Source organism: Lissotriton helveticus, chromosome 3_1, assembly GCF_964261635.1.
Source record: "Lissotriton helveticus chromosome 3_1, aLisHel1.1, whole genome shotgun sequence".
Classification (NCBI taxonomy): Eukaryota; Metazoa; Chordata; class Amphibia; order Caudata; family Salamandridae; genus Lissotriton; species Lissotriton helveticus.
Genome location: NC_136061.1, coordinates 245,706,345 through 245,721,774, shown reverse-complemented (window position 1 = coordinate 245,721,774; position 15,430 = coordinate 245,706,345). Strand labels below are relative to the sequence as shown.

Below are 15,430 nucleotides of genomic sequence, written 5' to 3'. Positions count from 1 at the left end.
AGCCCTGACCACATGTTTTCCTAACAAAAATAGTAAAATTTAAAATTAACAGTATATGCCAAAATAGGAAATCATTCAAACAATCGGGCAACCCAATATTCCCTTATGAGCTTCTGGTATCTAACTACAGTATGATAAACTGCTGACAAGGGAGCCATTCAATACAACAGATGTGAAAGATACGACATTACAGGGCTCGAAAAATGGTACGAGTCCTGCAGGTCTAGTACCTTGAAAAATCTCCGACATAACTGTAACCTACTTACCTCCATCTCTGAAAGCAGAGCAAATGTGACAAGATAAGATTTAAAGCCATCTTTAGTTCTCATTTGCTTTGTGAGCAATAACATTTCTTTAAATCTTGTTATTTGGTCACATTTGCTCCCTTTTCAAAGACGGAGGACAAAAGTTAGTTTGTTTTCCTACGCGCCAGAAAGGGCGAGTAGGACCTAAAAATACCTAGTCCTCATTAATTCTACCTCGCAAATGAGAGCGGATCTCTCGAGCGCTGCATTAGAATGCCCAATCAGTGGCATCAAAAACGAATTTGAATCAGATAGCACAGTATATAACAAAATTGGACCATGAATCCCAAATAAAAAGAAAGATAATTAAATCAGAAAAAACAGGTATTCATAAACTGAAAACAATTGGGTCCAATATAAATGATATCCAGATTTACATTGACAATGCCTTATCCTACTATAAATACATTGTTCAATGATTCCATCTGTCAATGTATAAGTAACGCACTCTCAAGCCAAGCAATGCAAATGTCAGTCTTTTTTGCAAGACAAAACTGTGGAGAGTAGGGCTTGTCGACATTTCGATCTGAATTAGTATCATCTACGAGACCATCCTCAGGATCAGTATTTTATTAGAAGATTCATAGATGACCCCAGAGGAACAAATTAAAAATTTGAAAAATAACAATATCAAATGTTACAAAGAAGTATACCTGTCTGAGATATAATTCACCTGCCGTGATAATAGTGGAAACCCATCACCTATTGTTAAAAACCTAATCCAGTTAGGACAAGCATTTGCAATGCAATCGGTCTCGTCTTTGGGACCTTATATGTATTTAGCTATGCAGCACATTAGCCTTGGTGCTGAACCATCTACTGTTCTTTAACATGGAAGGAAAGTAAGCACCAAACTGCGTGACACACCAGGTATGGGAACACATGGAGCGAAAGATTGACTTTCAGCTGGAAATGGTATAGCCCAAAGCTCTGTTCTGAACCTCTTCTATGCTCATGACGAGCTCAGCTCGTCATGAGGCACAGTGCAGCTGCACTCATGACGAGCTGAGCTTGTCACGGCCGTTGGAACGTTGCGCGCGGGGCTAATTACCCCGCTGTGCTGAACGTTCGAAAAACGGGTGCGGTTGTGATGAGCTACACTCGTCATGAGTGCAGCTGCACTGTGCCTCATGACGAGCCAAGCTCGTCACAAGCACAGCAGCGCCACGCAACCCCCCCCCCCCCCGCAGCAAAGGGGTTAATATAAAATCAGGGCCTGCGGTGGTCATATCACTGAAAATACAAGATTTGGAAACAAATTGTCTGCGGGTGCTCATGGAAGATAATTTCTATGGACTGTAATCTAGAGAATGCTAAAGTGATTATGGTATTTTACTGACCTCTGCTGGTCGTTTTCTATCAAGAAAGTTAAATAGAGGCAGTTGCAGAAAAATTTTAAAGAACGTCCCTCAGCAGAAAGCAATTTGGGTATTTTACGGAACTCTGCTGGTCATTTTCTGTCAAAGTAGTTAAATAGGGGCAAATGAACAAAACAAAAAAGTCCCTAAGCGGAAGCAGACAAGTTCTAGGGCTGATCTTCAGAGCCCACAAAGTACATACACATATAAGTAGATAATAAGTAGATACTAAAGTATATACAAGAGGTCTTGAATGCTCGACCTAAAAAACAAAGAAGTGAAACCACTAACTGGATAAACCAAAATTCAAACCAGTGTTCTACAGTTAAAGTCTTAAAAATATGAAACTGCATGCAACCATAAAGTGTTGCAGATTCACCTGGTACGTTTGCAAATTAAGGATCGGATAAGAAAAAGGAGGCAGGGTCTCTAAAAAAACGAAATCAAAGCATTAAAAAGAGGCCCGCTTATAAGGCAGAGCAATTATTGCAGTGGTGTAGCACATCAACTCACTTCTTCAATATTAATCATTAGAAATCACTTTAGTGATTGGCGACCCTGTAGAAACATGAACACAATCAAATGCCACTATGACGCTGTGTAAGACAAAATAGTCAGGATACAAGGGCATCAATGAGAAGAACTTAATTCAAACAGCAGCAACCATGCAATGGTTGTAATTCTCACAATGAAAACTGGAGTGTACAGCTTTCCTGGATTAACACGACTTGTGTGGGAATTCAAACTAATGAGATAAGCATGTATGGCGCCAGTAAGAGGATCATAATTACTAAACAGCATATTCTGTGGCAACAATCCTCAGGGATATCAATATCAGTGAACCTTAGGATGGCTTATAAACAGCAATGCTCAAAAGAATAATGGCTAAAAATGTGTTCAATAATCATGACAACTACTATTGCTGTACAACACTACAGTGACACTAGTTTATGATACTGCAACCGCTAGACTGTATGTAGTGCAGGGCCTATCTCGGAAGACAAATGTGTCTGTGAGACTTTTTGTTATAACTTAGATGAATACAGAAACAGAAAGAAAATGGAAAAAGGGGGGCACGGGGAGTCTGTCATTACAGTTGATGTTGCACAACCATAAGCCCACATTCAAGGTAGTGGCAATCTACATGGTCTATTCGCATCACACCTGTTTAATCTCAAGTCTGTAATTCCAAAATAACAAAAGAACAGTTACCATACAATTAGAGTTAGTATCCCTGTGACATGCATAATTATGTACTGAAGGCGACATTACCTCAATGTTAACTTGCGTATGTGTAGTAGTGGAGAGACTACTAAGGTGGTCATATGTGCAAAGAGCAAAATTGTGTATAGGCTTTCTAAGGTTCTTATCATTAATTCAATTTTACATGTCAGCTCTCAAAACATCAGCAATATTTTGGTAATGATCAGAAAAGTGTCAATGATTAAAAAGTAACCATATTTAATATAACATAACATGTGGTGCACAATGCTGTTGGAATTTATATAAGGACGAGTTTTGAAATGGGAATATACTCAAACATATTAACGGGATTAATATGCTGAGGAACAAACCAATCATAGTAATGCAAACAATACTATCAACTTAAATTAATGCATTAATTAAATTTATATTAAGTGTTTGATGAGATTTCACAAAAAGTTAGAAATTGAAATAGGGACCACAACTGTTACCCATATGGAGTGACAGGTAATTTCTGTGTTGGGGAGGGTGGCTGTGCTGTTACGTGGGTAAATTGATGCATCAGTTGCGCCCATTCTAGTGCTTTCATATGCCTCTCACCTCTTTATCTCAGAGCCTCCTCAGCTGCCCTCCATTTTTTCATTGCCCCTACCCATGCTGCCTCGGGGGGGGGGCCACCTGGGGCAAGCCAGTGCATGGCAATCCCTTTCTTAGCTAGGAGAATAGCTAGGGAAGCAAATCGGTATGATACCTTCTCGGCCTTCCGCTTGCGGAACACCCCAGGGGCACTGGCTTCCCATAAGGACAGGGTCCAATTATTCGTAACCTCCTGGAGTGTATGGTGTACCTGGTTCCAATATTGTTGGACGATTTGGCAATCCCAAAACATGTGTTTGAAGTCAGCTTCAGGGGTCGGACATCGGGGGCAGGCGAAGTGTGTGTCAGTATAGAACCGGTGGAGACGTTGTGGGTGAGGTATGCTCTATGGAGTATATTGAATTTAATGTTTCGGAAACTTGCGTTTCTGAAGACTTTCTTTGGATACTCTAGGGCTTTTTCCCACTCTGTCATTGAACACCCGACATACTTCGTCCTCCCATGTCTGTCGTAATGTGTCCAGGGGACGGAGAGTGAGCTTTCGGACTGCCTTGTATAACCATGTGACCAGGTGCCTACCCACTCCCATATGTAGAATGGTGTGTATTACCGGGTGTATTGGGGGTTCGCCCTCCTGCGCGTTCCAGAACGGGTGGCTACTGTCTATTAGCTGTTTGTGTAGTAAAAATTGCCCTGGAGGTAGGTCGTAGAGGTCCGTCAATTGGGCATACGTCAGTTGTCCGTCATCAAAAAGGGACGCCATGTCTGTGATAGAGTAGTCAGTCCAAACCTGGAGGGCGCGAGTGGTGTAATACATGTCATTGGGGGAAGCCCACAAGCGGAAGTAGCGGTGAGTACGGGGGTTTCCCTTTGGACGTGCAGTGGACCCTCAGGATACATGTGCATGCAACTGTATAAGTAGGACCAACTTTTCCCATAGAAGAACCATTTTTAGGTCATGGCCTGCGTAGGCTGCGCTTGCGCAGTCTTGCTGCCGAGATTTTATGTTTTTTAGTATGGAGGGTAAACGAGCTAGCTCTTCTCCATTGGCTGGCTTCCTAAACAGCAGCCAGCCATTGGAGAAGAGCTTTGTCCCTCACTTTAAGCCCCGTCCTTTTCGGATTGAGGGGCGTGTTTTTGCTGTCCTTTCTATCTGTGACGTCTTCAGTCACTCAACAAACAACACGCCCCCCCCCCCCCCAGTCGGAAAAGGACGGGGCTTACATCATCAGTGTGCAGCACGGTGGTTGGTTCCTGCCCCCAGGGATTGCGGCAGCATCATCAGCCTGCCGCGCTGGGATTGGCTCCCGCCTGCAAGGACTCCCACTACATCATCGTGGGGCTGCGCAGGGATTGGTCCCAGCCTCTGAGGGCTCTCCCTCGCTCCCATGTTCTCATGCTCCAGCAGGTTGGGGATACTCATCTCGGCGTACCCGATGTCGTAGCACAGAGCCATGTTCCAGGAGATGGCGTGCAACTGGAAGAGGCGCTAGGCATGTCCACGTAGAGCCCCTTGGAAGGCCCCAGAGAGAGCAAGAGCATCGGACCTGGCAGACACCATGGGCACCTGGGACCGGCTGAGCGCATCGTGCGTCAGTGCGGCTTGAAAATAGATGAAATGCGCAGATCTGGAGAGGACCCGTCCCCTCACTTGAACCCAAGACTCCCCCTGTCCCGAGCTGGTATTGTTTTTTTAGGGTGAGGGGCCCGGCTAATCTCCTCTCATTAGGCCGCAGCCCCCGGAGCACCGCTGGCCGGAACAATGGCCAGCTGATGTGTCAGTGTGTGGGGGCATGGTGGGCCCAGCAGGTGTGGTAATGAGGACGTGGAGGGGGTGATTAGCTCTCTCCTCGGCGATAGGCATTTCATCGGTGCAGCCCTTCCCAGACAAGAGACACTTTCTGCGAGTGAGAGATGAAGGTGAGGGGCAGCGGCTGTGGAGGGCAGAGTAACAGCCTGCAGGGGGGGAAGGCAGGGTGCAGAGGGATGCTGCAGCTTGGGCTCGGTGAGTGGACAGGGTGCCAAGGAGTAGCCTGGTGTCCTGGCCCGGTGAGTGGACGGGGTGCAGGCGGTAAGAAGACGCAGGCAGCCACCGTGCATGATAAGACAAGACATCATGGTGTCCTGGTCCTTGGGCCTAACTTCACTGTGCATGTCCTGTGCAAGGGGCCAGTCTACAGCCAGCATGGGGGTAGGGGTGCAAGGAGGCGTCATCACAGCCCGTGATGTCGAGGAAGGGTGCCTGCCTGCAGGGTGTCTGATGGGGTGCAGGGATGTCATGTCACAGCCCGCAGGGTGTATGGATCGTGGATGGAGGGCGGGTAAGCACATCGTAATGTTCTGTGGCGGGTACAGGGTCTTTGGATGGATTGAAAGCGGCACAGCCTAATATTCCAGGAGCTTGTTTGTTTATCCAATAGCTTTGGTGCCGTTAGATGAATCATCATGAAATGCTCAAACTAGTACACAAATTAGTTAAACTGCTGTCTGAAAAATTTAGGGGCGATTTGTCAAGCGGAGGCTGAGGGGGTCTCAAACGCTTTTTCCCATGCAATATCTATGGGGATTTTGCAGTTTTTAGACACTGCTACAATCCAAATCGCTGAATGGAATTACACCAAATTTCATAGAAAGCCAGATATTGGTACAAAAAAAGCACTTTTTGTTACTTGCTTTAAATCTGTTCAGTAGTTTTGGAGTTATTAAAGAATAAAGAAATGTGTATATCTAGGGACACAAATCCATTGCAGAGCTACTCGAGCGGATTCAGACAAAAAAGCATGGCCTTGATAGAGCGCCCGACTGCGACTCTCCCTGAGCGCACCCACCCACCACCCCTCTGAGCTAGAGGGTCTGAGCGAGTCAGAATGAATGCATATATATTTGTTTTATTTTACTGTCAAACGTACATACCCGCCGCAAAGAGTAAGGCTGGGAGCCCTGGGCTAATCTTTTGATGCACATCACTTATGTTTATGTTTCAAATTGCTAGAAGAGGTACAATAAAAAGTAGCAAGCAGACTATTTGCAGAACGTACACTATAGCTCACCTTCTTTCATCAATGTATGCATTCAGTTTCCTAGTTGAACAGTGCTTCTCTCTACAAATTATTTTGAGTAGCAGCTGATTAAGTAAATACCTGGTCATTCAAAAATGTAGTAAAGAGAAAAACAAAAATGCAAATATCACTACTGAGAAATACACTAACGACCTTGGATACTAAGGGACATTAGGCAGGAGAGATCGGTATGCGCTCAGGTGCCTGGCACGTCTTACTCTAGAGAGTCCCTGTGGAAAACTGCCATGCATGATCTACAATTCAAGACAAGGACATTTCTCGTTCTTGAAAACACGGGTCAATCATGCATACGACGCAATGGTACTATACTGATAGATTACGTAGGTGCTAAATTTCAATAGGGTTCCACTTCTAAACGTCTTTGTATCTCGAAAGAAACATAGCCAAGAACCCACATCACACGAAAAAGAATTTGCAGTGACATTTAGTTATCGGGTTTGTATGCCTCTAATGGAAACAAGCCGCACGCTGCAGAGGAATCACATTTCAAATATATAAATTCGTCACCATCACCAGGATAAGCGAATACCGAGTTAATGAGGGTATCGCCTCTGAGTGATCAAAACACTGACCTGGCTTGTTCATCTTATTGCAAGGTTCCTTTCCGCCCGAGCTGCTTTGGCCTAAAAGCATTCACCAATGTAGCAGTCCTCACAAACCCCAAGCCAGGATGAGTGACACTTCTATTCTAAAGTTACATCCAGCGCACTGCCCCCTGGGAGGCATTCTATCATGACCTACCGACGCTTAAAATAAGGACCCAAGTATAGTATTCTTACGATGGAGGCCGGCTCCTGTCTAAACGCATTTCCGTACACACGCCTTGGCTTTGTTGTGCTGTGTTACCTGTGTGTAAGGCGATAGCGCGACGGGTGACCTTTGAAACCGAAAACCAGCTAAAAGGCTGGGCGACCTTGTGGTACAACTGCAGGTCATTCGCTTGCAGAACGTAGTCTTTTACTGAATTAAAACGATCGCCAGATAAAAGTAACCAGTGTCCACGGAAGTGATCCGTCGCTGGGAAGAAAAAAATAATCATATTCCTTTGAAAGAATGTATAACAAAAAAAAGCAACTCTGGTTTAAATTCGAAGAAAGGTTATCGATCGGAAAAAAATACCAACACTCTTGACCATTTATCTGTTGCAACAATTTATCAGAATGTGAGTAAAAAACTAAAAAACTGGTCAAACAGTAGTGCATGCCGCCGCGAACCAGCCAACTGCTACAAAACCACCAGAGGCCAAAAAGTCACCGTGGAAAGTTTGATGTGGAAGTACACAGGTCTAAATGTCATGCACGCAAGAAGCTCCTGTGATTTATGTCATAATAAAACACTACACGAAATACGAAAACTTTCGTGTCACACGATTGTGGCACGACGCCGATAATTCTACTTTATCCCTCCCCCTTACAACTGGGAGTTTCAATAAAGTTCACACGCAAAGCTTTCATTCTGCAGGTTGCCACGCGTTTCTAATCGAATGTACGAATGACCTTCAGGCAATAAAATTATCACACCTTATAGACACGCGGTCCGACTAATGGCTAGTACCACCACACTTCAACAGCATAGCTCCAGCCAGCAATCAAAATACTGAACTATTATTAAAAATCGCATCGTGCTGGAGATCCTATGTCTCTTGTGTGTTGGAATTACAACGCTCTTTATATTGCGCGTGCAGGGCATCTTCCCAGGGGGAGGCGGGTTCAACTCCAAAACCCAATGTATTTTATATACCGGTCACCTTGCAAAGGAGCAAGCCTGTAATAACAATAAACCCACCCCGCGTGCTACATCCGTGTTGCCCGATCTATCCTGTGCAAGGGGAAATAAAGTTGTAGAATACAACAACTTGCTAACAATCACGCCCCCACCATCACGAGAAAACACACTAGAAAAAAGCAGTCAACTGCGCGAGGTTTGAGTGTGGAATTCTCAGTCACAAAAACATACCCAGGAGTGGCTCACGGAAAGTCAAAACGGTAGTGTCAAGCTAAGAGTCTACGCTGTGTAGCCTATTTACACCATTTGGATTGTCTCTTGCTTTAAATACTACAAGAGAATATCGAATTTTGCACCGGCTATTTGCTTTACCTTAAGTTTACAATACACAATTCAGCTGGTGTGTCCTGCCTCCTGCTCAGGTATCAGTTACAAGAAACGTGTGGGTAGTTGATAGACCGTATACATATATACACATGCGGACAAGACTTGCATCTCTAGTTATAATACATTTAAAGGAGCACTGGCTAGTGGTGATAGCAGGTCACAAAGCATGGTATACATTAACCAGTGAACAGACTAGTAATAATCACTTTTCACTCATACTGTCGGTTATGTTCATAATATTGACTATACACCAAAACAACTAGAAAGCCAAGTACTAGTCACAAATTAGGGCGCCGAGACAGCTAAAAGTTGAATGAGAGAGCAGGCGCACCAGACAGCAAAGCTGAGACAAAATAGGAGGGACAGCGTGACTGAAAGACAGTCTAAGACAGGCCTGACACACACGCCAAATAAGGTATTATCACGCCTTGACAGACACAACAAAAGTAACACAGAAAGATTTTACCATAAAGACTGAGAGATGGACACAGGGACAAACAAGCTACGTTACATTCGGGTAGAAAAGGACGCGTTCAAGGTGAGACTGCAAGCAATACGAAAGAGACAAGCGAGTGAGAGGCGGACACGCAGGCGTGTCTGAAATGCAAACACGCGCAGACAGGTGTCTACGGTCACACGCATCGCTACACTCACTTCTCGGTCTCGCCACGCCGCATTCCGCAGAGAGGCTGCAATCACGGGATACGTATACTACATTTCTTTCTCCCCCTCTCCCTCCTGTCCGCTGTGCACTCACTGTGTGTCCGTCGGTCCCCTGTCGTCTCTCCCACGTGCAGCCTGCAGAGCATACACCGCCTGGCCCAACACATTCAACACCACAAGCCGCAGCACACGGCCCTGCGTCACCGCACTCAACATCGCGAGACCAACGAGGTCCTACACTCGCCTAGCGCGAGAATATGAAAACAAGCTCCATTTCAACATGACGCCATTCCATTTTGAAATGGTGCTGGATCTGACGCATTGGCGAGTCCAAAACTAAAAACAAACGTTGATACAACTGGTATAACATGCAAACACCTATCGAGCTGATTTAATCATGTCTGCTATAATACATTGAAACAACACTACAATGTAAAACATGTTGAAGCTAGTTTATTGTTTCGAATTGCTGCCATATAATACTAACTACATGTATGTTTTCAATGGCATTAAATGTAATTCTGTGAATATTTGCGGAATGCTTGTGGCGATAACTGCTCTCATATTCATGGCCGTGAAGTCTAGTGTGCTGATGATGGTAATCTGTTTTCTGGCGTCCCACTCCAAATATGTAAGAAGCCCGAATAAGAATGGATCGTGGCGACGTTTATGTGCGTGATTGTGGCCGCCATCTTTAAACTTCCCACACAGGGATATTTTTCACAAGCAGACCTGCAGCGATCAAACTATTATTTTCGAGGAAAGAAAATATCAGTTTTCTGGCATTAGATATATTTTTCTTGAAAACTATTTCAACATACAACCCATTCTATTAATGTCAATTATATACGTGAACCAACATATTATCTTGGTTCACTGCTGTTGCTGCGATGGATCAGAACACCAACTCCTCGAATATTCCACCAACTTTCCTTAAGAAGCGACTGCTGGAAGTTTTACGTGAAATGTGAACATTTTTACTTCTTGATCAATGACTCGTTTCTTTAACCCCTACAGCCAGCAACCAATTTGCTAATGTTTTTCCTTTTGTCGCACGTCCGCAAACCTAGGGAAAAGCAAATGTAATGTAGCGTTGATGTGATGAATATAGATTTTTACTACCATCTCAGTGAGGTGCTGTGGCGGTTCATATTTAACTAAACTTGGAAGAATAAAAACCTGCGTTGCTTTGAGCAAAACTGCGAAGTTGGGTAAGGCTGACCACTTTATTAATATAGCCCACTGAGCTAGCTTAGCCAGTAATTAAGGTAGGTCAATTGAGCGAAGCTTCCTCAGCAAAATATCAAGTTCTATCCAAGTCCCAGCTTCAATATGACCAGGAAGTTTACATGGAGGAGAATGTTAAAAGGAGTTGAATGTACAACTGACTGCAATATAAGAACATTAACACAGTTCCACCGCCACTATACGTTTCCAAAACTTCCAAACCCTATACCATCTGTGCCGGGTTCAGCCTGTCTGCCTATATACATGTCATACATGCCAAGATACCCGAATCGGGCTCGAGACTCACGATTTTGAAGCAAAAAATGGTTTCATTATGGCTGTCTCCCGAGTCCCGACTGAATTTGCCTCTGTTTAAATAGAAGTCAATGGGGAAAATACATTCTTCTGATTATTATATTTAAAATCTCCCATTTCCTCTTATAAAATGTCGGCAAACGTGATATGTATGCCAAACATTTAGCCCACAGAGCAAATTTGTTTCGAGGTTCTACCATTGATTTTCTTATGCAGGAATTGGAAAAAGTTTGATGCTTTGATAACGTGGCCTCAAGAGCTGGGAAACCAGCAACAACCTCAACAGAACTAACAAACGTAGGAGTAAACATGGTCTCCATCCTTATATTGTTACTAGGCGATGCATGTGGCATTTATTAATGAGTCTCATCTTCAGTTATGAGATGCTTACGAATAATTCAGCATGGAGTGGAAAAACTGCTTCTTTTTGCGTGGTCCCCTCCATATTTTGATGACTGGCATTGCAGGATTTTGAATTCTGCTCACTAGTTTACTGTTTTCTAAGCCCCAGTATATGTGCTCAGACCCTTAAACATGGCAGAATTAGCTACATTCTAATTGAACTCCTAAACCTGCCATATAGTATATTGTGCAGGAATTTGACCAACGTCATGAAAAATGTAAATGTCAACTGTGAACTGCAGCACATGCTGTGCCACCCACTAGGCTGGCAAAGAAAACAGAGCTTCAGGTCTACCTGTGAAGCTTGACTCCTTCAGCTTTGAAATCTGCTGAGAAAACAGCAAAAATAAAAAATAAATGACCGGAAAGAACCCTACTTTTAAATATTAAATACGTCACCCTAAGTCATGGATACTCACAAACTTTCTCTCGGGGGCCAAATTTACAGTGTGGTTTGTGGCCGAGGGTTGCACTGGTGGGGGCGGGGTCAGTGGGGGAGGGGCTAGAGCAACAAAAAAAACTGTGACCATGAGGTTGAACACATGCCCCTGCAGCGGACGCCTTTGTCCACTGAGCCACCAGACCCCGCATACACACCTCTTTCTATCTCCCTCATTCTCTCTGTCGCCCTCCCTCTCTCCATCCCTCCCTCTCTCTGACTGACTCTCTCTCTCTCTCTCTCTCTCTCTCTCTCTCTCTCCCTCTGTCTCCCGCCCTTTCTCTCTCTGTCTCCCGCCCTTTCTCTCTCTGTCTCCCGCCCTTTCGCTCTGTCTCCAACCCTTTCTCTCTCTGTCTCCCCCTCTCTGTCTCCCTCAATGTCTCTCTCTCTATCTCCCTCCCTCTCTCTCTGTCTCCCTCCCACTGTCTGTCTGTCCCTCCCTTCCTCTGTCTCCCTCCCTCTGTCTGCCTCCCTCTGTCTCCCTCCCTCTGTCTCCCTACTGCTGTCTCCCTACTGCTGTCTCCCTCCCGCTGTCTCCCTCCGGCTGTTCCCCTCCTACTTATGCTGTCTGTCTCCCTCTGTCTGACTCCCTCCCTCTGTCTGTCTCCCTCTGTCTGTCTCCCTCTGTCTGTCTCCCTCCCTCTGTCTCCCTCTGTCTGTCTCCCACCCTCTGTCTGTCTCTCCCTCTGTCTATCTTCCTCCCTCTGTCTGTCTCCCTCCCTCCCTCTGTCTGTTTCCCTCCCTCTGTCTGTCTCCCTTCCCTTCTGTCTTCCTCTGTCTGTCTCCCTCTCGCTGTCTGTCTCCCTCTGTCTGACTCCCTCCCTCTGACTCCCTCCCTCTGATTCCCTCCCTCTGAGTCCCTACCTCTGTCTGTCTCCCTCTGTCTGTCTGTCTCCCTCTGTCTGTCTGTCTCCCTCTGTCGTCTGTCTCCCTCTGTCTGTCTCCCTCCCTCTGTCTGTCTCCCTCTGTCTGCCTGTTTCCCATGTCTGCCTCCCTCTGTCTGTCTCCCTCTGTCTGTCTGTCTCCCTCTGTCGTCTGTCTCCCTCTCTGTCTGTCTGTCTCCCTCTCTGTCTTCCTCTGTCTGTCTCTCTCTGTCTCTTTCCCTCTACCTCTCTCTCCTTCTCTCTCCATCTCCATCTCTCTGCCTGTTTGTCCCTGTCTCTGTCTGTCCCTGACCCTGTCTGTCCCTGTCCCTATCGGTCCCCATCTGTCCCTGTCCCAGTCTGTCCCTGTCTGTCCCTGTCCCGGTCTGTCCCTGTCCCTTGTCTGTCCCTGTCCCTGTCCCCATCTGTCGCTGTCTGTCCCTGTCCCCGTCTGTCCCTGTCATGGTTTTTCCCTGTCCCTTGTCTGTCCCTGTCCCCGTCGGTCCCTCTCTGTCCCTGTCCCCATCTGTCCCTGTCCCTGTCTCTGTCTGTCCCTGTCCCGGTCTGTCCCTGTCCCCGTCTGTCTCGGTCCCTGTCCCCGTCTGTCCCTGTCCCTGTCTGTCCCTGTCTGTCTCGGTCCCTGTCCCCGTCTGTCCCTGTCCTCGTCTGTCCCTGTCCCCGTCTGTCCATGTCCCTGTCTATCCATGTCCCCTTCTATCCCTGTCTGTCTTGGTCCCTGTCCCCGTCTGTCCTCGTCTGTGTCTGTCCCTGTCTCTGTCTGTCCCTGTCTATGTCTGTCTGTCCCTGTCCCCGTCTGTCCCGGTCTGTGTCTGTCTGTCCCTGTCTGTTCCTGTCCCCGTCTGTCCCTGTGTCTGTCCCCGTCTGTCCCTGTCTCTGTCTGTCCCTGTCCCCGTCTTTCCCTGTCGCCGTCATTCCCTGTCCCTGTCTCTGTCTGTCTGTCACTGTCCCTGTCTCTGTCTGTCCCTGTCCTCGTTTGTCCCTGTCCCCGTTTGTCCCTTATCCCGTCTGTCCATGTCCCCATCTGCCTGTGTCCCCGTCTGTCCCTGTCTGTCCCTGTCCCTGTCTGGCTCTGCCCCTGTCTGTCCCTGTCTCCCTCCTGTGTATCTGTCTGTCTCTGTCTGCCTCTATCTGTCTGCCCCTGTCCCTCTCCCTCTCTCTGCCTCTATCTGTCTCTGCCTGTTCCTGTCTCTGTCTCTATCTCTGTCTGTCTCTATCTCTGTCTGTCTCTGCCTCTATCTGTGTAACCTCACTACCTGCAGTCCTCTGTCACCTCACCTGGCTCTCAGTCCCTGCTGTCCCTGTCTGTTCCTGTCCCCGTCTGTCCCTGTGTCTGTCCCCGTCTGTCCCTGTCTCTGTCTGTCCCTGTCCCCGTCTTTCCCTGTCGCCGTCATTCCCTGTCTCTGTCTGTCTGTCACTGTCCCTGTCTGTCCCTGTCTCTGTCTGTCCCTGTCCCCGTTTGTCCCTGTCCCCGTTTGTCCCTTATCCCGTCTGTCCATGTCCCCATCTGCCTGTGTCCCCGTCTGTCCCTGTCTGTCCCTGTCTGTCTCTGCCCCTGTCTGTCCCTGTCTCCCTCATGTGTATCTGTCTGTCTCTGTCTGCCTCTATCTGTCTGCCCCTGTCCCTCTCCCTCTCTCTGCCTCTATCTGTCTCTGTCTGTTCCTGTCTCCGTCTCTATCTCGGTCTGTCTCTATCTCGGTCTGTCTCTCTCTCTGTCTGTCTCTGCCTCTATCTGTGTAACCTCACTACCTGCAGCCCTCTGTCACCTCACCTGGCTCTCAGTCCCTGCTGTCCTCTGTCACCCTCTGTCACCTCACCCCTTGTGTGTGTCAGCCGGGCTGAGACAGCTTCCCGGGCAGACCCACAGCCGCACCCCAGTACTGCACAGGTCTTTAAAAGACCATTTACGTGTTAATGAGGCCTTGTTGTAGTTCACACCTTCTTAGCGCCCTGCAGCTTCACTCTGACTATCGCCCGGCCCCCATAGAGCAGTCTCTCTGAGTCGGCGCTGCTGCGGCTTTGTTTCCTGACACTTAAAATAACATTTAAAAAAACACAGTTGCGATGTCTGCAAGGTCCACGGGCCGTCTAGGAAGGCTTGCCGGGCCGCTGGCAGCCTGCGGGCCGTACTTTGAGTACCCGTGCCCTAAGTAGACCTTTTAGCTCACAACATAGGGTGCCTAATATTTGAAAGAAGTTCATGATAGAATGTAATGTTGGCATGTACTTACAGTGACTAACCCCCAAATGCAATTTTCTCCCTGTAGGCCTGTAGCTATTCTATGAGAAAACTAAAGTTTCCGTTATGTTTGAGACAAGCTACCAGATTATTTCAAATACTATGTTTCTTGTTTATTAAAAACCCAACTCAGTGGTGAAGTGGATTTTTAATAACTATTTAGAAAAAGTGAGTTTTAAAAGGCTAGACTTTGTCTGCCTGAACCTCCAATAGGCTAATTCGCATTAATCTGCCAGTAGCTGGCCTGATAGTGCTTCCCCTTAAGGGGCTGTGAAAACTGCTCCCAGAACAAAAACAATAATTTAGGCCTTTTAGTAGGAAGACCGGGGTGTGAGGTATGTGACACTTATCAAATCAGGAAAGGCAGCAGGGGAGGTTTCAAAACTTCATGACCTTGAAAAGGATCAGGATGAGGATTGCCCATTCATAGTTAACTATAAAGGGTGACCTGGGAAAAAGAGGCCTTTTGCGCCCTGGAATATTTCTCAGCAATTTGGGACCAGCCCAGAAGGAGGAGGAGCTGGTCTCAGAAACAGTTTGTTTAGCTGAGGAAGAGGAGGCTGTTCATTTCCTTAAACACACCAATGGCTGTCATACAAGCCACCTCCA

At 46.6% G+C, this 15,430-nt stretch overlaps 1 protein-coding gene across 4 annotated transcripts in view; it reads right to left on the bottom strand.

Annotated features, from left to right (window-relative positions):
• Positions 1-9,549, bottom strand: part of AKAP1 (A-kinase anchoring protein 1) — a 536,294-nt gene extending 526,745 nt beyond the window's left edge. Inside the window, exon 1 of one of the 4 annotated variants that reach the window (XM_078679722.1) lies at positions 9,413-9,549. The gene's annotated coding sequence lies outside the window, so the exon portion shown is untranslated. Of the gene's footprint in view, positions 1-7,115; positions 7,380-9,309 lie in introns of those variants that run through there. The other 3 variants (XM_078679723.1, XM_078679726.1, XM_078679724.1) reach the window with 3 other exon arrangements.
• Positions 9,550-15,430: the final 5,881 nt, after the last annotated feature.